General features: G+C 36.2%; 1 long non-coding RNA gene across 2 annotated transcripts in view; it reads right to left on the bottom strand.

Annotated features, from left to right (window-relative positions):
• The window catches only part of LOC311625435, a 100,119-nt gene extending 75,382 nt beyond the window's left edge, over positions 1 to 24,737 (bottom strand). For both annotated transcript variants that reach the window (XR_014795503.1, XR_014795504.1), the window contains exon 1: positions 24,543 to 24,737. This is a non-coding gene — a long non-coding RNA (uncharacterized lncRNA). The remainder of the gene's footprint in view (positions 1 to 24,542) is intronic.
• Positions 24,738 to 25,397: the final 660 nt, after the last annotated feature.

Below are 25,397 nucleotides of genomic sequence, written 5' to 3'. Positions count from 1 at the left end.
ATATCATCATAATTAGAATAATTTTGTCTTCCAGGATCATCATTTACACTTTTTTCATAGGTTTTCTCCAATTTTTGATTATATGGGATAGGGTTAAAAATGGTTTACAGTTGTAACTACACAAAAAAATTTATTTTTGTATTTTTATTATATTATTTTCCATAAGAACAACTGTAAACCTACTTTTGCTGAATCCTGCACATATTGCTCTCCATTATTTTAAGAGTGATATTTAAAAGATAATTATAAGCTTTATATATGTTGGCAGAGATTTTAGTTGATGGACTTGCTTTTACACAATTGAGTGGGGTGCTTGCTTTGTGGGAGACACCTACATGACATAATAGAGAGGTCTATTCTCTCTGGTCATTTGGTAGAAATAAAAATATAGTTGCTGTGGTCTTCATTGAAAAGAATAGGCAAGAAATGTATTTCTTATTTCCCTCTCCTCTTTGGGAGTGGCCTCTAAGAAAAGCTAAGACAGGTATGCCACTATCGGTTTAAAAGTAAATAATCCCATTAACAAAGAATGGCTTCAGCCTTTTTTTGGGATCAAGTCAGTGGCGTAGTTAAGAGAAAATTCAAAATTTCTAGAGATGACGTAGATCATCCTGAGATACCTAATTACTCAAATACTTTACATTTGTTTCAAATTGTGGGTTCACTATATATAGTTGATACTTTATTCCTTCTATTCAATTTTTAGAAAAATGAATTATTCTTTAAGGAAAAATTTTAATTGTTCATATAATACAATTAATATTCCTTAAAAGAGCAAGAGAACACAAGCTGAAAGTAATAAGGAAATATGTTGGACACAAAGAAGGAAACATACTATCAGTGGCTAAATTCATAGAGAAATGATTTGGTAATGGTGAAATAGGAAAAAAAAAAAAAAAGTAGCAAAGGGAGTTTTTATCATCTTTGTTACCTTGCTCAGACTCTTGAATTTTCCTGATAATTAAATATGAACAATATGTAAGTGTTGGTTTCTGTTGAAAATGGAAGCCATTAATAAAGTGTTTGGTTTATTACTCTTATTACTCAGCAAGGGAATCAGCCTGTCTATTTGGGGGAATAAATGACAGGTGATAGAAACAACTGGTACACAATAAGTACAAAAAAAAAAAAAAAAAAAGACGAAAACCTTCTCAAACATAGTTGAGAAAATAGGTTGGTTTTTAAACGTAGTTATATGCAGAGTAGCTATGATTTTGGAGTGGTAGTTGAAATTTGGGAAGTCAAAGTGTAACTACAACAAAGGTTACATCCATAAAGACCCAGGACTTTGGTCCTTTGGGTAAGAGAGAGCTTCTATCCAGTACCCTGGATAGCTCCCAGGGATGCCAATAGCCCTAAAGTCTAAGGTCTTATTGAGATTGCCATTGTTTTCTCCTGGCTGATGAAACTATGCATGCTTTACTTAGTCACCAAGAAGAGGTAAATTAACACTCCCATTTCACTTATGAGCTTTTGTTTTTCTCACCTAACTTTCAGGGCCAGATCTTCAGAAATCACCTCAGGCTTGACAGAGCATCTTGCCTCTAAAGAATCTAGCAGACTTATATGAAAAGAAAAAGGGTATATAGCTAAAGTTTATCTTCTGGAGTTCTCATTATTTTGTATTATTGCTTCTTTATTTTGGAAAATATTTTTGTTCATCTTTTTTGTTGTTATTGTTGTTAATCCTCACCCGAGGATATTTATTCCATTGCATTTCAGAGAGAGAGAGAGAGTGGGAGGGAGGAAGTGGGAGAGGAAGAGAAAAAACATTGATGTGAGAGACACACATTGATTGGTTGTCTCTCACACTCAACCCGTATTGGGGCAGGGAGCAAACCCATAAACCAGGTACATGCTTTTGACTGGGAATTAAACTTGTGATCCTTCTATGCTTGGGTCGACACTCTAACCACTGAGATCACCAGCCAGGACTTGTTCATCTTTTTGGCAGATAATATCTAGTGATTGAGAGGGAAAAATAGGCCCTTATACACAGTAAAGGTAATGATTTCAATTGCTAGAAAGTAATTTGAAAATTCATATTAAAATCCATTTAAACCAGTAATTACAGTACTCTGTTGAGGAAATGTTAAGAGAATTATAAAAGAAAATTTAGATATGAACATCAATTACAGATTATTGTACATTCCAAACACATTATTGGTATTTTTTTTTGCTTCATTCAAAAGGGATATGGTCTCTTACATAATGAAATTTACCATTTAAGAAGGTAGCAAAAATATTCAACAAAGATCACATAATGAAATACATTATGACAAATAATAAATTTTATGGTATATATGTAATAAGAGCAATGAGACTGAGTGCGGACAGGTACTGTGTCTCGGGAATCCCCTGTCACTTTCTGAATAGTGTTGTTGAAACAGATATGGCTAAGGACATCAAACAAAGCATCCTACATCATGGAATTTCCTAAGGCTAATTCTGTAATTTTGCAAAAAAAAAAAAAAAAAATACAGATAATGGAACACTAAAATGAGTTTATGTCTTTAAAAAAAATAAATAAATAAAAATAAAAATAAAAAACTATTGGTAATTATTGTTCTCAATTCCTTAGCAACTCCAGACTAAGATATGAGATCCTTAGTGCCACCATCTTATTTCATTGTTAGTAGCTTGATCCAAAGTGCTAATTCTCAACATTTGGAGAATTTGCTGAATTTCAATTAATATTACAAAATGCCTATGGTGACAATATGTTGGTGCTCCATTTGCAGCTCTTCCCCCTGTCTTCCATGATTATAGATGTATCTCCTGCTCTTTGTTGGAGTTACATCCACTCTATATATTGGGGAGCACGTAGGGGTGTTTGCTTTAGAAGAGCAGTCTATCTGATGCTCTGGTGAGTAACCAGCCTAAGTTCATCTGATTTTTGCTATGTGGTGGTCTGACTGTGATTATAACATTCATCTGAGAAAGCAAGGCCCATCTGAAGTCCTGTAGCACTAATTTTTTTAAATGAATAGAATTAAAATGATCTCTGGGCAGCAGGGCCTCCCAGTCACAGTGGAGCTTGTTTTCTGCCTAAAGGCACTGCAGTGAGAAGACAATGGGGACTTAATTCAGCTTGTAGTCCTTTAGCCAAGGCTCTGGGGAGGGTGTGCATCTGCCAGAGGTAGGCTCTCAGTGAGCCAGTGGGTGGTCTTGCAGGCCAGAAGATATCTTGGCCATCTCCCAGCTTGTTGGCAGAGGAACTCAAATAGGCGTCTCAAATTGAGATTGATGAAGAAATTGAGCAGTTGGTACAGCTTCCTTGTTGGAGACTTTTCCAGTGAAGGGAGCTTGAGTATTTCAGGAGAAACAACTGCAAGCTTCAGTGAAGTGTAGATGAATGAGCTGAGACATATAATGCATCTTGCAGTAGCACTGGCTTCCTGGAAATACAGTGAGCCTTAATGGCTTAGACGAGGGGGTCTGGAAGATTTCACAAGGGGCCCATTTTGGGGCTTACTATTGCCGTTAATTATTCATCTGCATTAGTCTTAAAAATTCTTCAGATTGAGCTAGGAAAAAGGTAGAGGTGAGACTCTGTGGCTGTGTCCACTGATCCACATATGTAGCCTGTTTTATTTCTCTATAACCACATTCCTTAACTAAGGGGGGAGGGAGGGGAGCACAGGCAACTTCTCCCAGAGTACCTAAGGCTCACAAAAATTGGTGAATAGCACTGCCCACTACTTGTTAATAATGTTTTAATTGCCGATATGAATCCTAGTTATAATAGCAAATCCAAAAAATTGTCCAGACTTGAGTTTGATGGAGACCTTGATTGATTAATTTCAAGTGAAAAACAGGACAATGATACAGATAATTCATAATATTATTTTATCTAAATCAGATGCTTAGTTATTAACACCATCAAAGTACTGAGAGATCCTTTTGTAGTGTGGTGAATTTGAGAAAATTCAGATAAGCTTTTAATGATTTAAATTCCTGTCTTACAACTCAATTATGTCTTTTTCCCCCCTCAACTATTCTTTAGCTGTTGAACTTTGATGGCAACAGAATATGGAATTCACATAAAATGTTGCAGCATCAATGATAAAATCATAGGAAGACCCAAAGCAGAGTATCCTGAGACACTAACTAGATTGAAATTGAAAACAGGCCTTGGTTTTATCCTTCATTTTGTGCCAAACTTAAATAGGGTAAACTATGTTATAAACATAAATCATACCTAAACGAATAGTACTCAGATGGTTAAAACCAGGGTTTGTATAATTCAAATCTATACTATAAATAATAAGGATTTTCATGTTTTATGTAAGAACACTGTGATTTCTGGACCCTCATTTTGTAGAGGTAATAAAGCCATAAGATAGGTATCATACCTCTGTTTTCTAACTGTCATATAATATATTTTTGTGTTGGGATAGAAAAGAGTGTTTTAAAAGAAGGCATGGAAAGTTCAACATAAGTAATTTTAACTTTAGCATTCTAGAAGTTGCTAAAAAAAAATTCAACTTGAATTAAAAATGTTAACCTGCGAAATTTAAGTTTGTTCATTGTTATTGCTTCAGGGTGTCCTTATTATATCTGGCTAGACTTAAAATAACTATAAAAGAAAAGGAAGTCGGAGGGTACTTTTGATCTTAATATAAAGAGGGGAAAAAGAAAAAAATTAAATCTGTGTTTCAAAATGTCCCATAATAGGCAAGATATCATTAGTCTTTTTGGACTAGAATGTAATATTACTAAGCTTATTTGTTTGATTTTTTTTCTGGTTTATTTTTAGTTGTTATTTTAAAATTTTATATCTTACGTGATACCTCTGTTTTGACTATAAATTGCCACAGAGCATATTCTTCAAACTATGCAGATATGCTATGGCCACTAAGCATGTCTATGTTACATGAGAACAGTTGATTTAATCATGTCATGATGTAGCATTTACTAGGCAGATAACATATCTTTTGCTAAAAAAGATGTTCTTGTGGGCATGAAATATATATGATAATAGTTATTATCACATAACAATTTTTATTTTAAGATGTGCTGATTTGAAAAAGAATTTGTCAGTTCTATAGCATGGAAAATTCTTCAGCCATATGTTAGGGATGAGATTTGATGTTGAGTTTAGTGACATTTTTATCCAGCAGAGCATCAAAAGTGTTTTATCATCACAGGCTTGATTAAATAATTCTTTTATTCATTAAACATTAAATATATTATTAAAGATATAAAATAACACACTTTCTTAACAGTTAAGAGGACTTTTGAGTGCTACAATGAAAACTTGATGATGATGATGATGATGGAGAAGGAGGAGGAGAGGATAGAAGGAGAAGATATTATACGCACTAACTATATGCCAGTCACTGAACTAAACACTTCACATATATTATTTTAATTTTTCCTTTTAATACCTGTATGAGGAAGACTTTTAATTTTTTTTCTTACAGATGAGAAAACTGTAGTTTCAAAGATTAAATAAGTTTCTTAGGGTTATAAAATCTACAGTCTTAGATTTTATAGCCTAGATTTAATTTTTTCTTAAAGTTCTATCACTGTCTTATCTAATATGTGCTTTTGGATTGATTACAAAATCTTTCCATACCCTCTAACAAGGATTTTTATATTTCATTAACTATCTATATAACATTGGAGAAAATTGAGTTAAAATAAAAAAAGCAAAAAAATAATTGAGATATATATTTTTGGCAGTTGTCCTATTCTTGCTTTAGTTTAATAGAGTTGTTACTTGTGCATTGGTCCTTAACTGGAAGACTTTATTCAGTCACTGTGCTCTCTAAATTTTTATAAGGGCTGTAGTTTTGGACCCACCATGTACTAAAATTTATTAAGCAAAAAACATGACTCTTGGTGTTGAAAGCTATACTGGGACAGCCAAGCAGGTCCGTGTATGTCCTAGTTATGCCAATAAATCCAGCCAGAGAATTTTTTTTTAATAATTGCATGAGTAACTGGTATTTTAAGAAGACACCCACACAGAGGAGAGAGGTACAGGGGAAAAATCAGATTTTCAAGAGCTCAGTAGGGGAGTTTGCTTTTTTTGTTAAACTCCACCTGCAGTCTAAGTGAGGGGGCTGGTGCCGAGTCTGCAATAGCACCGTGTGCTTCCTTTATGTATTGTGTGGGATCTGATAAATTTTTCAGGATCCAGTCCAGCTGTGCTCTCATCACATTGATTTAATGGCCCTTAAGAGAAACCATAAAAGTGCTTTCTGGTTAGTGGGGCCCAGCTGTTTTTCATAGTATTGCATAAGACAGTGAGTTGAGTTAGCTATAGATTAATGATATTAAAAATTCAACTTTTCCCATATCATATTCTTCTCATACCAAAAAAGACTTACACCAAATATGTGATTTGAGTAAGATTATTGAACCCAAAGGAAAAAAACGTCAATAGATGATCTGATTTGATCCAAATAAGTTAATTGAGGTCCCCAAATGAACAAGTCATATTAACATATATAATACGTGTGTGTGTGTGTGTGTGTGTGTGTGTGTGTGTGTGTGTGTGTGTGAGTGTGTTCCCAGGGTGATGTGAAGGATAAGGGTTAGGTGGAGGGTTCTGTTTTCATTACCAGGCAACAGTTCAAGAAGCCAACAAAATTATTTAAGGATTATCATGCTCTCTGATGAGGTTAAGAACACTGAAAGTCAGTTTGAAATAAATAGCTGTTGTAGATTTACAGTGTCGTACATGTCATTTGAGCCCTTTGGTTTTTTGCAAGCAGAAGGGCGATTGCATGATCAGGCAATCTGCTAAGTATTAAGCTGGGTATGAAACAGACTGTACTGAAAACGTTTCTGCTCAGAAGCAAACATGAAGCACTTAGAGATTTTGAACTTCAGGTACTTTCAAGGTAGCAGAATACTCAGAAGTAAAGTAAGATATTTTCTCAGTCCTGGATAAACAATAGGAGCTAGGGAAACTGCAAGAGCTAGGAAATAAAATAATTCATTCTAATAATATGATTTTTAGTATTTGACCAAATTATAGTTTCTAAATTCAGGGAGTACAACAAAGATTCACTGAAATTAGAGGTTATCATAGAAACAAATAGCTGGAAAATTACAGTTATTATTTGACTAATTTTGGGTGATCTACTCTGATGGCAATAGCCTCTTTTTAAATAAAACCACATGGAGACTTCGGGTCAAGATGGCAGCATAGGTTAATGAGGTACTCACATCCTCCCACAAACATAAAAATTATAAGAACAATCATCTTTGAGAACTGCCTGAAATCTAGCTAAATAGAAGTGCTACAACTAGGGAATTAAAGAAGAAGCCCCATCAAGATTGGTAGGAGGGATGGAGACCAGAATGGGCTGGTCCCATACCCATGTGTGGTGGATAAAAATTGTGAGGGATATCTCAGCTATGGAGGTCACCCTACGGAGTGAGGGGGTCCCAGCCCCACATCAGGATCCCCAGGATGCTGTACTTTCAAAAGTACAGAAGTGAAGTCCTTATAACTTCTGGTTGTGAAAACCAAAGGGAATTGAGGTTGAGTAACATGGAGGCCGCTGAAGTTTTAGGCAGTTCCTCTTAAAGGGCCTGTACTTGTACTTACTCAGACTCATTCCCTCTGAGTTCTTGCACTAAGGCATTAGCTCAAAAAGCACAAGGGATATATAGGGAGGAACTGAATTGTCTGAGTGAGAGCAGGAAGGGAGGTAGAGGGGAGGGATGGCAAGCCACTTTTTTCTAGACATAAGTGCTGGCAGAGGCCATTATTCCTTTTGACGAGCCCTTCCCCCACAGAGATGGCAGGTGAGCACATTAACTGAGTCCCCATCAACCTATCACTGTTTGTCCTGCTCTGGTGATTCCTGGAGACCTCCCTTCCCCCACCACCACCAAACTTGCAGGCCCACCCACCCTGTTTCTAGTGGCTTTTCCATACAAATGATTTGTCTTGCTCAGGCTTCTGCCTTTCCTAAAATCTCTAAAACAAGCAGAATCTGGCCTCAGCATGCCCTATCCCTCTCACTAAGTGGCCCTAGGCCTGGCATTGGCAGCAGCTGGCCTTGGTTCTTGGCCTCTCCTGGGTACCACCAAGTCCAGCAGAAGTAACAGCCATCTGTACATTGATTTGTAGCACAAGTCAGGTGGCCCTGAGCAGAACACAGGGAGTACTGACCTGACCTGCACCTCCAGCGAGGCCCCAGAACCAGTATACCAGGTGGCAAGTTTCAGACCACTTTGAAGCATCAACACCCAACCACCTCCACAAGTGATATACTCAAGGGACAGACTCAGCCCCACTGAAGTAATCCTGCTCTGTGGGGTGGGCTCCTGCACAAACTGATCCTTCATGATGGTCAGTGGTCGCAGTCAATCCTGAAAACCAATCAGCTGGGGGAGGCGGGGGGGCAGGTAAATCCATCCTGTTGAGGTGCCAATAGCAATCAATGCTTAAGTACAATAGGAGCGTGTACACAGCCCACACAATGGGTGGGATGCACTTGGAGTACCCGGTTTGTGTGATCAGGGAGATTGTACAATTGGACCCTACTGGACGCCTATTACATTAGGCCACTCTACCAAGCCCAGAAGATGCAGGAGCTCTATTTAATACATGGGAAAATATTAAAAAATTATGAACAATAAAATGCAATAAATATAGAAGTATAAAAAATAAATCTACACCCTCACTGTCCCCGCCCCAAACAAATGAAGAAGCATAGCAGAAATTGACTCATAGATACAGAGAACATTTTGATGGTTGCCAGTTTGGGGGCTGGGCTGGGGGTTTGGGGAAATGGGGAAATATGGTGAAAAGATTAAGTAGTAAAAATTTGTTGTTACAGGATAGTCATGGGATGAAAAGTACAGCATAAGGAAATAACACTCTAATAAGTATGTCTGCTATCAAATAATTACTAGATTTATTGGGATGATTACTTGGTAAGTTATATAATGTTTAGTCACTGGGGTATACACCTGAAACTAATATAAGATTATATCTCAACTGCAATCAAAAAAATAAAAATAATTTAAATAGAAAATTATTTAAATACATAAATTAATAAGACCACATGGAACTGAGTCATTGTTTTCAATTGTAGGATCACAGAACATGAAAGACCCTGCTAGCAAGTTTGTAAATTTGATTGCTTATAATGTATATGGGAAATCATCTTTATATTATCCATTAAAAAAAAGATTTTATTAAGCAAAGAACAGTATTTTCAGAAGCAGCTCACTCAAGCAATTTAGAAACATTCATTTAAATATAGAGCTTGGTATATATTCTTATCTACTCATGAATGTGGTTACTAGTAATAACATTTTGGTAGCTTATTTCAAACTTCTATTGATTTAAAAACATCTAAAAGTTATGTATTTCTAATTTTAGAATTATTTTCTCCACAAATTTAAACACTAAAGATAGTTATCTGTTTGTTAATGGTTGTTTGGGCTTAAGTCAGTTGTTTTTAAACATTACCTGCTGAATATCTATGGGGTATCCAATTATAAGGAAATCTGTAAAACTATTCTCCAGCTGGAGAGAAAGTGATATATTTGTATAAAACTGGGTAATTATTAAAGGTCATATATATCCTCTGGGGCAATTAAACAAAGACTTAAAAGTCCATGGCAGATACATACACACAGAACTGGAGCAAGAGAAATGTTAGGGGTGTTTTAAGGTCAGTATTTCAGTAGCTGCTGTTTTTGATTAAGTATCATGTAGACCATTTCCTCTCTACTGAATCACATTAGCTTGAAAAATCAAAGGCTTGGTGGCCTAAATAGACAACAATAACCAATATCTTAACTTTGCCAGCTACTTCTGTGGGAAATGCTAAGCCGAGTCAATATTTGCCATTGTTGCAATTCTAGCCAATGCTCTAAAGGCAGAGTAGCTTTGCTTGGTCATGATGTGGGAGTGGTGAGAACTGGACATCCCCTCTGTTTATCCATTGCCAGCAGAGTCGAGTTTTCTTTTTGCTACTGGGAGCAGCACAGCTTGGGCTCTCTTTAGTTCTCCTGTGGTTTGTGTTCAGTCCTGAATTCAGAGCCCAAGATAAGACAGTTGTTGGCAACCACCAGCATGCAAGTCAGAAAAATGCCAGCTTGATGTAATGCAGGCTTCTATTACACTTCAGAATGAAAATTTAATGTTCCTTGAGAGTCTGTTACAGAGAAATTCATTATGGTTATCTTATGAATGATGGGTTCTAAAAAATAATGTTTGTGCTATATATTTTTGTGGCTATTTCAGAAAATGCATTACAAGAGGCAAACAGCCAACAGCACAAATCATAGTTAAGACTAAGTCGAAAGTAGAACTGGTTCAGTATGACCAGAGGTTTTTTATTTTATTTTAATTTTTTATTCCCTTAGATCAAAGGTAAAAGGCTATGTAGTGTAGGGCATGCAGTTTTAGGAAGAGTGCCTGGTCAGGCACTGTTCCATAAGGGTTTTTCCCTTTTCTCTTTTGCTCACTCTGGGCCATTGAACCATTTTGAGATTGTTTTAATTAGTATTCATTTATGTGCTCAGTTAAAAAAAAAAGTCTTATCGCTTTCTAATAGAAGCAAGGTTATACTTTTTATATCCTTGAATCCTTACCCAAGGATATCTTTCCATTGATTTTTAGTGAGAGTGGAAAGGGGAGGGAGAGACAGAGAGAAACACAGAAGTGAGAGAGACAGATTACTTGGTTGCCTCCCGCTCATGGCCAAACAGGGCCGAGGATTAAGCTTGCAACTCAGATACCTGCCCTTGCCTGGGATCAAAGCAGGACCCTTCAGTCAGCAGGCTGATGCCCTATCCACTGAGCCAAACTGGCTGAGGCACAAGGTTATACTTTTGTCCTAAGCACTGATTTAGCTGAGCCCAAATGTTTTTATTTGTAGTATTTTTTTATTACTTTACTGCGGCCAGGTGTACAAAATTCATGCACAGAGCGGGGGTGGGGGTGGGATTAGGGGGGTGCACATCCTTCAGACCAGCCTGCACCCTCTCCATTCCGGGACATCCCTCTCACAATCCGGGACCGCTGGCTGCTAATTGCTCACCTGCCTGCCTGCTGGATCACTCCTAGCCACTCTACCTGCCTGCCTGATGGCCCCTAACTGCCCTCTCCTGCTGGCCTGGTTGCCCCTAACTGCTCTCCCCTGCCAGCCTGGTCACCCCTAACTGCCTCTGCCTCGGCCCCCACCACTGTGGTTTTGTCCGGAAGTATGTCTGGTCTAATTAGCATATTACTCTTTTATTAGTATAGATATGTTAAATAAAAAATTATTTAATATTATTTAACTCCAACTATTTTCCAGTTTCCATGAAAGTGTAAAATTGTTTTTGTCTTCTTATTTAGAAGTGTTTTTTTCAATTTCTAAAATTAGGATTTTCTAGTCATCTCTTTGTTATTTTTTTCCAACTTACTTGCACAATATAGTATATATTATAGTAGTGTACATTATATATTCCATAGTATACAGTGTTTGCTTTATATTAGGTGCTCTGATATTGTGTGCATATATATTTATAATTGTTATAGTTTTTTAATGAATTCATCATTTTATCTTATATAATGTCCTTCTTCGTCTCTAGTCAGTTTTTAACTTAAAGTCTGTTTTGTCTGATATAAGCATAGCCAGTTCTGCTCTTGCTTAGTTACCATTTGGATAGAATATCCTCTTCCATCCCTTCACTTTCAGCCTATGTGTATCCTTAAATTTAAAATGAAACTTATACTGTCTTGTGGACAGTATATGTCTATGGTGTCTTGTTCTTTTATCCATTCATCCACCCTGCGTTTTAAATGGGAAGTGTAATCTATTTGTGTTTAAAGTAATTATTGACAGGGGAGCACTTAAATTTCCACTTGGTTAAAAAAAAAAAATTGTTGTAGCTGTTTATTTCCCATTTCTTCTTTTGTTGTCTTTTGGTTTTTGTTTGTTTCATCGATTTCTTTTTATGTAGTGATCTGCTTTCATTCCTTTTTCTCTTATGCATCTTCTACAGATAATTTTTTGTGGTCGTGGGGAGGTTACATAAAACATGTTATATTTATAACAGTCTGTTTTAAACTGACAACCACTTAACTTCAACTGTATATAAAAACTTTACACCTTTACATCCCCTGACACCTGATGTTATTAGTGTCACAACTTATATCTTTTATATTATGTATTCATTCATAAATACTAATAATTTTGTTTTTAGCTTATATATTAAAATTAAATATATATTAACACACTACCATTACAGGAATACAGTATTCTTTATTTGTCTATATGTTTATTTTATATGTGAATTTTATACTTTCATACCCTTTCATGTTGCTAAGTTAGTATCCTTTCATTTCAACTTGGTTAACTAGCCTGTCTGGAAGGTAGGTATGGTGGTGAAGAATCCCTCAGCTTTTATGTCTGGGAAAGTCTCTTTCATTTTTGAAGGTCGGTTTTGTTGCCTAAGAATATAATGCTCTTAGTTGGCAGATTGTTGTTTTTTGGCTTTACTTTTTTTTTCACTCTTTAAATAGATGAACCCAGTTTCTTTTGTAAAGTTTCTGCTTTAAAATTCAGTGTGCGTTAACAGACTTAAATAGATTCACAAATTTCAGTTTGAGAAATCCTGGACTTAAATGTTGATTTCCATTAAAGGCTTCTTACTTAAATACTTTATAAAATGTTGTACAGCTGCACTTGGCTGAATTTTTAAATTTTATTTTAGCAATTTAAAACAACTATTGTTAGTCATAATGACGCTTGTGCTCAACTTAATGGTAATTGTATGCAAATTTTTTATTTTGCCACAGACTTACTATTTGTGGTAAACTTGTGGGAGTAGTTGTATTTCCGTTTTCTTTTCAGGAAAACTGCCAGTATCAGGAATCACTGTCTGCCTCAAAATTGTAGCTGTGGTTGCCTTCTCAGATTACTTGGAAATTAAAGCAGAGTTTGTAGCAAACTTGAAAATTATTATGCAGCAAAGACTTGTTACTAGGAAACATAGTTAATGCATAAAGGCAGTTCAAGGAAAAGAAGGAGTAAAAATAAGAGAAAGATCAGAGAATTGTTAAATCAACTGGCTAGTCTTATCCTTAAAAAAAAAAAAAAAAGGAAAAATGCTATATTTAAAGTTTCTCTTCTTAGATTGGATTTTGTCCACTCTCTCCTCTTCTTTTTAAAAATTGTATTTATAGGTGACTATTTATTCCTACATATAGATAAAGTTTAAAGAAATGCTTTAAGCCAAATAGAAATGGATACATAATTTGTCTTTAATAAGTTACTTTATTTTATTTTATTTTTTACCTATGAGCATTTATTTTTACTTTTTAATATTTTATTGTTTAAGGTACTATAAATAGTAGTACATATGTCTCTTTTTATTTCCCCACTGACCTCCTTCTCCCACCCCCCTACACCTCTGGCACTTGTCCTCTCCCCTCTCCACACCCCCCCCCTCCCCGCCCTCTTTTCTTCCACCCCCTCCCCATTGTTTTGCATCTGTTGGTTGTGCTTATATGCATGCATACAAGTCCTTCAGTTGATCTCTTACCCCCGAAACCCTCTCCTTCCTTCCTGCTGTAGTTTAATAAATTACTTTAGAATGAACAGAAGTTAATATTTCATAAAATTGAAATGTACTAGTAGTTGAAAGTACTGTTCTATAGACACTGTAATATAATTCATCGCTCTATTTCAATTAAATGAAGATAATGCAAAAAAATAAATAAATTTGATGAATAATAACTTTTGTAATATTGCTTTTCACAATCTTCTCAAAGATAAATGTGTATTTGTTCCTACTCAGAGCTACAGTTTCATCTCTAAGTCAAAAATGTTCCTCATGTGTTAAACTGACTTATTTTTTCACAAAAAAATTTCCTATATGTGCTGGTCATTTAAGACCATTGAAAAGTCATGGTGGGTTTTTGGAAAGCAAATGAGAACCTAGTTTCTTTCTGGCCGATTGTCAGTTAGAGGCCATCATATTTTCTCAAGAGAAAACATCCTGACGGTGTTGCTCCATGGCTGAACACAGACCCATGAACCAGGAGATCACAGTTTGGTTCTCTATCAGGGTACATGCCTCAGTTGTGGGCTATATTCCCAGTATGGGGGATGCCTGAGGCAGGTGATCAATGATTCTCCTCACTGATGTTTCTGTCTCTCCCTACCACTACCTTCCTCTCTCTGAAGTCAATAAAAACATTTTTTTAAAAAGATAAAACACAATTTGTTTTAGATTTAGGCAATTTTTTTTAAAGATTAGAAGTTTGGGTTGGTTATATCCACAAAGTAGCTGTTTGTAAATGTGTAAAATACAGTTTCTAAAATTCAGTAAGTGATTTTACGGGAAACAAAAGATGTCTTTTCTTATAAATCGTGCATATGGTAGATGTTGAAAAAATATATTAATTTTGCTAACCTCAGACTACCAAAATAAATTTGATTAAAAAACTTTTCTGGGTAAATTTTAACACCCAATATTTGGTTATCTGCTGCTTATTTAAATGATATTTCTATAAATTATTTTATTAAAGTTTATATATACTCATTAATATAAGTAATTTATATTTGCATAGTATGAAATGTAAAAAATAATCTAGCTTTTTTCTTACCTAAAATATTAATATATTATAAGGTAAATAGATAATAGAATTTGGGATCCTCCTAGAACTCTGATCCAAGCTCAAGCATCCTAAATTTACATCCTAATTTATTTAAAATTAGATTTAAACTTTAATTCATTTTGCTTAGTTTTAAAATAAAATAAAAAACTTAATAAGAAAACTAGCAAATGGGAATTCTTAATCTATGAGAATTCTAATAAATCTTCAATTACTTTGATTTAAAAAATCTGAAAAAAGAGTATTATCATAATGATTTTGCTTGTCATGATATTATTTAATTTGAAAAATTGTGGGCGTTGCATTAGAAAAGAAATATAGACCTTATCTGAGAAAAACTTTCTCAAATGTCCTGTAAATGCTCAAAAATAAAAAACTATTAAAAAATATTTCACTTGGACTTAAACCCCTTGCAAAGACTCCTGTCAGCAAATTTAAGATATTTTTTTTTTCTTGATTGGTGGAAATAACTGAGAGGACATCTCTAGTTTAATATTAAATATGTAGAAAAATAATCTAGTAAATTATGGTAAAAAGATTCATTGTGGGTGAAACCATGATTCTTTGTTATGCCTCATTACGTGAGTTATATTAATGAATAATTGTTTAGTATTAATTGCACAAAAAAGAGTAACAGTCATGGTGTTATTATAAAGGACTGGATAACAAAATTTGATTTGGTCAGAAAATAACTATGTTGCCATTGAAATGAAGTGAAGGGTGAGCCAGTTTTTTGATCCAGAAAATATCAGAGATATGAGCTCCATTATTGTAGGAGGCATATTAATGTATTAGAATGAAAAAATCAAACCTCACAATTAATGCTGGCCTAATGACTGATGAAACTATAACATTCAAAATTCTGAAATAAAATAGAGGAATAGAGGAGAGGTTGTAGGGAAAGAAATTGAGAGTATGTTTGAGAATGGTTCATATACTTGACACAACCAGTGTCTACTATTAAAATTTCAGATTTTAGGCATTATGAAAAGACTTCAGCTAATATGGTATTGTATACATAAAAGTTGCTGAAAGTGGATCTTAACTATTGTTAACACACACACACACACACACACACACACAGTTAACTATGTAATGTGAGAGATGTATTAATTATCTTAATCTTGGTAATTATTCCATAATGTGTGTGTATGTGTGTTTTTGTGTGTGTGTGTGTGTGTGTGTGTGTATCAAATCATTATGTTTAATATGTACAATTTATCAATTACTCCTTAATAAAGTTGTGGGGAAAAAGAGAGTACAATACACAATATGTATTTTTCCTCAAGTGTCTTGTTTACCCATCATTTAAGAGATTTTAGGTTTACAAACTAGTTCAAGTCATAAAATAGAGTAGGAGGATATAACTTCCCAGTTTGATGACTGAAGGTAGACTTTATGTTGTTCCTTCAGTCCCAATGATCAGTTAGCTACTGTCAAAGATCTCTGTGATTAAAACCTTTCTGAGTAATTATCTAGCCATAAAGAATACTATAATAACAACACTCACTTTTCTCGGATGTTTTAAAGCAGTTTCCAAGTCTTTGTCACACTTGAACCTCACTTCTTTCATCCTATATAATAAAGAGGCAATATGCAAATTGACATCACTTCAACACACAAGATGGCTACCCCTGTGGTTAAAGATAGCCACTCCCATGTGGACACACGATGGTTGCCACAAAATGGCCAGCAGGGGAGGACAGTTGGGTGGGACTCAGACCTGCAGGAGAGGGCAGTTGGGAGGAGCCAGACCTGCAGGGGAGGGCAGTTGGGGTGACCAGGCCAGCAGGGGAGAGCAGTTAGAGGTAATCAGGCTGACAGGGGAGGGCAGTTAGGGGTGACCAGGACTGCAGTGGAAGGCAGTTGGGGGTGACCAAGCCTGCAGGGGAGGGCAGTTGGGGGTGACCAGGCCTGCAAAGGAAGGCAGTTGGGGGCGACCAGGTCGGCAGGGGAGAGCAGTTATGAGTGACCAGGCCAGCAGGGGAGGGAAGTTAGGGGCAATCAGGCTGGAAGGGGAGCAGTTAGGCATGGATCAGGCTGGCAGCAGAGTGTCTAGGGTGTGATCAGGCTGGCAGGCAGAAGCAGTCAGAGGAAATCAGATAGGAAGGCGGGCAAGCGGTTGGGAGCCAGCAGTCCTGCATTCTGAGAGGGATGTTCCAGATTGGAGAGGATGATGATTGGCTGAGGGACACCTCCCCACCACCCCCTTGCCCATGCATGAATTTCGTGCACCGGGCCTCTAGTTAAAATATATTTAAATTTTACACATAACATTTCATTATCAGCCTCTGTCTACAGATGGTAGCAAGTAAAAGATGCTTTCAATATGGTTGTGCTTCCCTCACTATGGATTTTGTAACTCCTTGATAATGACAAAATTCCCCCTGTAGGGATGGGATAGGCGTAGGACAATACCTTAAGGAGGTATGATGATAAAATACCTGTTAATACATAAATATTTACAATTATCCAGGACTTGCTTTGATGCCAAAATTATATTCTCGCACATGTATATATATTTATATGTAAGCTTCTACTAAAAAGGATCTTGAAAATAAATACCTATTTTTATACAAATTATAAGTAAGAATAGGTGTCAATCTTTTCTCTTTGATGGCGATCTTGTGTACTTGAATGCTATCAAATTGCACATGGTAAAATAGGTGAAATTTGAAATGGAACATTATGCTATATGCTCTAAGTACTGATAATGACAATAAATAGTAGCCATGGAGGCACTTATCTTCCATAGGGGATAGGAAAGGGAAGAACAAAAACTAAGAAAGACATTGCATTAAGAAAGAAGAAGAAACAAAAAGAATAGTGGGATAAAAAGGAGGAGAAGAATAGAGATTTCAAAACAAGGGAAGTCCTGGCAGTGGGCTTCTGAATCAATTGTCTATCCCCAGTCTGGTCAATAGGTTCTTCTGAGGAAGGACTAGATTGCGATTTTGATAATAAACTATAGCCCTGACTGTTATCTACTAATAATCTTTGCCATCTCCTCAATCCCTATGTGCACTTAGCTCCCTCTGTTGGATTGGCATTGTTTACACACAAGTGATATTTGCTCTCGGAAGACGCAGTCAAACAAAATTTCCTTTAAATACTTTGCATTCAAAAGATGAGGAATAGACCTCTTCTTAGTGTTTCTACATTTATGCGGAAACCAAGACGAATTGTTTGCACAACTCAAGACTTTTCCTCCAGGTCTTTATTCTGGTAGAGAAATTTATTTCGTATCTTTACCACACTGACTTTCTCACATTGAGTCTTTAAAATTGCAACCACATTAAGAGATAAGTTTGGAAATTTTCCTATGGCAAGGCAATCACAATAGTTTTCAGTAACCACTAGCCCTCTTGTGATTCTGTGATTTTAACATAATAACAAAGCCCTCACTCCAAAATGGGTGAAAGGTACACATTTTTGTAATAGCTAGAGTCATGTTTAGAGATAAAACACTAGGACTAAGATCCCCTGAGTTTTGGAAGATTTTGGAGCAGCCATAATTAAGGATATAAAATATGTTCATTTATGAATGCTGCATAATGTACAATGTGATACTGACATTATATGCTTTGTGCATTGTTTTATGGAGTCTCTCCCAATGAATTTTTTCCTTATTTTACAAAAAAATAATGAAGAAAATGGGCTTGTAATTTCATTTTTATTATATTAATAATCTTTACTCACTATTTGTTTCTGTCACAGAGCACACTTGATTAATTAAACAGTGTGTGTTAGAGACATTGTGCAGATTCCTTGGGTGCCCCGAAACTTGAATTCACATTTGACTCTCTTATGTTGCATAGAGTGGGATACATTGATTGGTGAACCCTGCCATTTCTTCTAAGTCCCCAGTGTTTATCTATTGGGAATGATAATGACCTACTACATATTGACTTTTCCATGACTCTCATGTCAGGACCATCTAGTTTCAAATTCATATCCCTGGAAATTTCCTAGAACCTGGGGGTGTGTCTATATGTATATATATGTCTGTGTATAAAAGGGTGGGGCCTGATGAGGATATGCGACAGAAAACAAATGAAAAACAAAGTGCTTAGGACTTGATATTAAATTCTGTCCTTTATGTAAATTATAAATTATTTCCCTATGTAGCATTTATTTTGCAGTCAGCATTACTATACCATATTAAAAATGGAAGGCCTGCCAGGACCGGTTTGGCTCAATGGATAGAGCATCGGTCTGGGGACTGAAGGGCCCCGGGTTCGATTCCGGTCAAGGGCATGTACCTTGGTTGCGGGCATATCCCCCGTAGGGGGTGTGCAAGAGGCAGCTGATCTATGACTCTCTCTCATTGATGTTTCTCTCTATCTCTCTCCCTTCCTCTCTGTACAAAAATCAATAAAATATATTTTAAAACAAAAATGGAAGGCCTACAAGATACTCATTGCTTTCATGTTTCTCGGGTGTCATCCTATATAATAAAGAGGTAATATGCAAATTAACCCTCACACCCTCACAAGATGGCTGCATATGACCAGGCTGCATGGGGCAACCAGGCCTGCACGGGGGTTATTGAGGGATGACCAAACAACTGAACAGCAGGCTGCATGGGGTGACCAGGCTGGCAGAGGGGCATTAGGAGCAACCAGGCTGGCAGGGAGGACAGTTGGTGGTGACTAGGCAGGCAAGTAGGTGAACAATTAGAAGCCAGCAGTCCAAGTTTGTGAGAGGGATGTCTGACTGCCAGTTTAAGCCTGATCCGCAGGATGGGGCCTAAACTGGCAGTCAGATATCCCCCAAGGGGTCCCAGATTGGAGAGGGTGCAGGCTGGGATGAGGGGATTCCTCCCCCCCGCCATGCACTAATTTTGTGCACTGGGCCTCTATTATGACTATAAGAAAGACAAAGGAATCTCTCAAACTACTATAGTACATGAGATTTACTGTAGGAAATCAAGGGAACATCATGGAATCCAAATGAAAGGAAGTTGAGCTAAACCAAAAACCATTCTGTAATGAGGGACTGTTATATTACTCAAGAAGCAAGAATTCTAATCTCTTGATTTTTTTTTCCTTCTGGGGCTACATGACTCCTCATCTATATGGCATCTATTTCATGTCTTTCAGTTCATGAGCTTATTTTATTGCATTCACATAGTCTTTTAAGCTGCCTTGAAATCTTCGCCAAGCCTTCATAGCCATCCATGCTTGGTTTCTATGTACTAATTTTACTCTTCCCAGGAAAAAAATATGGTTATCTCAGCTCATGTCATGTATACACTGTAGGTTTAATCAGGTAACTGGGCTTTGAGTCTTCAACAGGGATGCTTCAATATCCACTTAGTGAAACATTGGTATTATACTCTTCAACAAGGGCTGTGGAAGAGACATCAATGGCGGGTTTTATATTTCTACTTCAGTGTGCAAACATTTGTTTTAAAACAAGAGAAGGATCAACCTAATTCTACCACTGAAAGTTAAATTGAAATTCAAGACATTTCTTTGTTTTTAAATTTCTTTATTAATTATGGTATCACATAATTGTCCTCATCCCCCCATCCCCATCCCAAACCCCTCCCCACGTATGTCCCCCCTCCCCCGTTGTCCATGACCGCTGGTTAGGCTTATATGCATGCACACAAGTCCTTTGGTTGATCTCTCCCCCTTACTTCTTTCAATAATATTCAATATAAATTCACTTGAGTAGATGCCAGGAAATATATCAATTTAGTAAAATTAACTGGCCAATTTATTTTCTTTTCTCGGCTATTTTGACCTTTCTAAATTATGAGAGTTGTTGAGAACAGCTTTCTTACCTATAATATAGATGGTCCAACCAATTTCTTATTAATTAAATTCTGCTATTATTGCCACTCCAAACTAAATAAAAGTATAACAATAGAAAATTATGCTATATTAATAACAATATAAAAGTTTTTAAATATATTTTGAATCCTCTTAACACCAAAAAAATTTGTTGAGGATTTGGACTATTTTATAGTCTGTGTTATGTTTCAGAACTTGCATACACACAAATATTCATTCAGTTGATAGAGAGAATTTAGAGCCAACAATAACTTTGGTCTTTATTAAAAGCAGGTCACCCTTTTTTATGATGAAATATTTTCTGCTAAAAACAGGAATAGTTCTCTTTTTAGAATTATAAGGTTTAAAGAATACAGGAATGATTCTTAGAAAGGATAACTTATAGCATTCATAATATTCATAAAACCAACCATTGTCATGATGTTTTCTAAAAGTAACAGGAGATAGTTTAGATAGCACCATTCTTATAAGTGAACTATCTGTGAAGGTTGAAGTTTGTTATTATTAAGTTCTGTCTTAGAAACAAATGATGAATTATTAATAATATCCATTAACTACTGGCCATATAAAATATTTACCTTTTCTATATTTTTAATCTATTGATCACTTTTTTTAAATTCAACCTCTAAGATTCCTCATTGACTAAATAATTGTCCTCATAGTCTGCAGTCTAAACACTTTGCTAAAGGAAAGATGAACTAATAATTATTGTGCACCTATTCGAATAAGCCAAGTGTTTTGTATAAGTAAGCATATGTAATCCTTACAACAATACACTGTAAACTTATGTTATTTATAGGAAGAAAAATCAAATAGCCAATACCAGTAAATGTCAGAATTGGAAGTTGATCAAGTCCATGTTGTTGTTGCTTTAAAACTTCTTGTATGCTATGGCAATGATGTCTCATTTCTTACCATATCAAGTTGAAACTGTTCAGCCTGGCTTTTACAATAGCCCACACCTGATGTCTCCTTAGTTATTCAGCCTTACATTTTACTGCTGTAGCTTCTTTTTTAATTATGTTACTTCTAGGCCTTTATTTTATCCATTCTGGAGTTAGAATGACTCTTTGTCTCTTTTACATCAATACAAATCCTAAATTCTCCATGGCAACCCCTTCCCTTATGACAAATAACATTCTCAGCTATTCACTGTTTTGTTTTTGTTTTTTGTAGTTCTTTTTTTAATCCTCACCTGGGGATATTTTTATATATATATATATCATTGAAAGGGACAGGGAGATAGAGAGAGAGAGAGAAACATCAATGTGAGAGAGACACATCGATTGTTGCCTCCCACATGTACCCTGACCATGGTCAGGGATTGAGCCTGCAACCGAGGTATGTGCCCCTGACTGGACTGGAACCTAGGACCCTTCAGTCTTTGGGCCGACACTCTATCCACTGAGCTAAACTGGTTAGGGCCACAGCTACTCACTGTTTTTATCTTATTGTCTGCTTGCTATTTTCCCAGGTCTCCTCTCAGATTGTGGTCTAACAAACACCTCTTCAGACTTATCAGCCTGACCTCTTCTCTTCCATAGCATCTCCATGTTACTCAGTCTCTCACTACCTGATTTTAAATATTTTAAATGGGCTGCTTCTCTTCTAGATCCTTTACATACTACAAAGTGAGTGACCATTTGACTACCAGTATACTATTGTGTGGAAAGTAGGGTGTAGAAGTTGTATATAATCTAATGGGATTGATGTCACACCTGCTTTTATATATGAAATATTCATAAAATCCAATAAGAGGAATGAAATCCAACAAAACACAAACTTTTATCTAAATGTGAAAATATAAAGAACTCACACACACAGAGAGAGACACACACACACACACTCACACACACAGTTCTGCTATTTTATATTATAATGGATAGTAGAAAGAAAAGAGGAAGAAGAGAGAAGCCCTGGTACCTGACCGAGTCCATATACTTCAAGAACTTTATTTTTTCTCACCAATTATAGTGATTGGCATTCATTTAAAGTTCTAAAACTGAGATATATAATTAAACCATAATAAGTTTAGGGAAAATTTGGCATGGTAACTTGAGGGAATTAGTGACTTTTAACCCTCCTGTCAGTAATAGTGATCCTCCAACAGGGCCTAGGATCTCATGATTCTGCTGCCAAATTTAAGAATCATCAGATGCCTTGTGGTTTTAGACACCATTTTTTTTTCACTGAATTACATGGGGCAGTGTAATTCATGTTTTCCTGTATTTAGCTGCATTCCAAAGAGTTTCATAAGCATTTCCCTAAGCTCGTTTCCCATCCTCAGTCTGATGGCATGAAGCAAGAGGGGATTTTTGATGAATGTACTAATATTTTGCTTTGTGGAATGTAGATTAAAGGTATTTTCATAGAGAGGTGAAAAGGGATTGTGAATAGTGGGAATAGAAGTGATTTCTTCTGGGAATTCTCATTGCTGCTGATTATGTTCTTGCACCCAATTAGTGTTCTGTGCACCGGAAGAGAGGTTTCTCAAATATGTCAGATTTTTATCTTCCCATTCACAAAAGGCTGCTTATCCAAACTGCCTGCAGGTACCAATCTATCAATAAAGATAAAAGCTCTAAAAGAAAAGAAAAAAAAGAGAGAAAAGGGAAGGAATCAATCGATAGTTTTCATAATTAATCTTTTTCCCACCCATAATTAAGGGCAGGAAATATTCATTAGTTACGTAAGCCTCAAATCCTTAAACTTTGGGTCCCACAATCTTAAGAGGATGTGCTAGCTTTCCTTGGTTTTGAGCTGCAGCTTTCTTGGCATGTACATAAATATGTGTCATCTTCACACACCGGGGGAGGATCAGGCAATGGGGCTCACCAGTCTTGGGCCAGTGAAGGTACTAAATTCTTGAAAACTGGTGCCACATCATCTCTGTCTTCTGCCCAGAGTTCTTAGCTCTTGTTGTAGTTGAACATAACCAGGTTTCTTTCTTTTTCTCTCTTTAGGATGTTACATTTGCATATAAGGCAAAGTTGACCTCCAGTGTTCTATGAAATCATCCGTCTAAATTAGGCCAAAAGCAAAACTAATCTACTCCAATTAGAAATTTGACTGTATGTGGTTGTATGCACTTATATTTTCTATATCATTTAGATGTAGACATGTTACTATTCTGTTATATTTTCCAGTAGAATTTTTGATAGATCCAAAGGCCTTTCCAACATTTGTATAAAAACTACTTCCCCCCCCCCCCAAATAACTACTTTTTAACTGAATAAAAAAACTAGGGAGTGGGGCTATATCTCATCTTCTTTAAACTGCCCTTCCCTTAATTAATGCAAAGTTTTTGTTAGGTTTTACTTTTATATCAGAGGAAGTCAATATCTTTGATCAAATGTATGAATCAGACTAATTCTGATTAGAAAAGTTCAACTAATAAACAACACAGGACACACAGTAGCACAGTTCTTTACCCTGTCAAAAACTTTAAACTCTGTTTAATGTGATATCAATAAAGTTCCTCGCAAATAACTCATATTTCATGAGTAATTAACATCTAACATATACTAAGTATTTGGGGTAACATAAGAATATATTAGATTCAACCCTTGTCTTCTATCAGCTTTCAATCTAGTTGTGCGTCCCTGGGAAATAGTTCAGTTTTGACACTGGAGAAACCTCATGCCAGAAATGTCTGCCAGTTCCCATTAAAGATATTTCCCTCAAGTTTCCCGAAGCCGAAGTGTGCGTGGCCTGCAAATAACCTAACTATAGAAATGAGACCTAGAGTAAGCAACACAAGGAAGTCCCAAAATGATCAACCAGAGCATTTTTAATAATCAAACATCCCACCCTAGTGGCCCCAGGAGATAGATAAGAAGTCAGAAGATTTTTAAAATTCAGCATTCTTCATCTGTCTTCATGTAGTTCCTTGTCATAGCTGCTTAACCTCAGCTTTTCAGGTATCTGATGTGCTTGGACTGGAAAAACAGAAAGAATAGCAAAGATCTTTTCCAAGTCCAGGAAGCTTTTGCTTTCCACATGTAAGGACCACAGTGTATTTGTAGGTAGAAGCTATACTGAAAGATACACACATTTGCATTTTCTCATAAAAAAAAAACAAAAACAAAAAAAACTGTTTCCAGTGTTAACTATTAAGAAGTTAATGACAGCATGAGAAGACTGGGACTTACCAGATCAATGAGAAGGGACTTCTGGCTTCTCCGTCAGACAACAATCAGTCGAAGTTAAGCCATGGAAACCCACCCAAACCACAGAACCTTAACACTGCCACTCTGCCTCCATCCCTGCTGCAGAAGCCATGGGAGCATTTTTTATATGGTTCCCAACTTCTGGGAAGGAATTAAACCCCAAACATCTTAGTGAACTTTGCATTGTGATTTATTAAACATTTCAGAATGCACTTTCTTTTTCTTTTTTTTCCTCCTGTGGATTTGTGTCATGATTTTTTTTTTTTTTTAAAGCATGACTTTGTCTCTACTTACTCATTCCCAGAAGTGGCGGCATGTGCACAATGTATTTACAGCCTTTCTTTAATTCTCTGAAGATTGCAGCACGCGGAAGGGGGAAGCGAGTGGTGTGAACACCAAACCAAGCAATTGCCGGCATCTGAACAAGCCTTGCTGCTGGGGCTGAGTAAAGATAAATACTCATCCATCCAGCGCCTTCATTTCTGTAATGCCTCACTGTCCGACTTAATAAATGCTTTCTGCTGGTTTTTCTGGCATCTCCTTGAATGAGGAATGTAAACTAAAAAGGCCTAGGAGACTAAAACTGGCACAAAACTCTACGATGAATAATATCAGGAGACACAGAGACTAGCTAGCTCAGTGCCATAGTCTCTACCAGAGGATAGACGGATTTGCTGCCTGGGATGGGGTGTTATATAATTTCTAGATACATGAAAAAAAAACAAGAGAAAAAATGAAAACACAGCCCGGTCCAATTTTACATAAATGGATAAGTATAAAACAAGATTTAAATAAAGGATATTAAAGACAATTCAAAACTTGATAAACAGAACCATC

Source organism: Pipistrellus hanaki, assembly GCF_964339955.1.
Source record: "Pipistrellus hanaki genome assembly, chromosome: 7".
NCBI classification, from domain to species: domain Eukaryota; kingdom Metazoa; phylum Chordata; class Mammalia; order Chiroptera; family Vespertilionidae; genus Pipistrellus; species Pipistrellus hanaki.
Note: the sequence above shows the minus strand (reverse complement) of the source record. Positions and strands in the feature narration are given on the sequence as shown.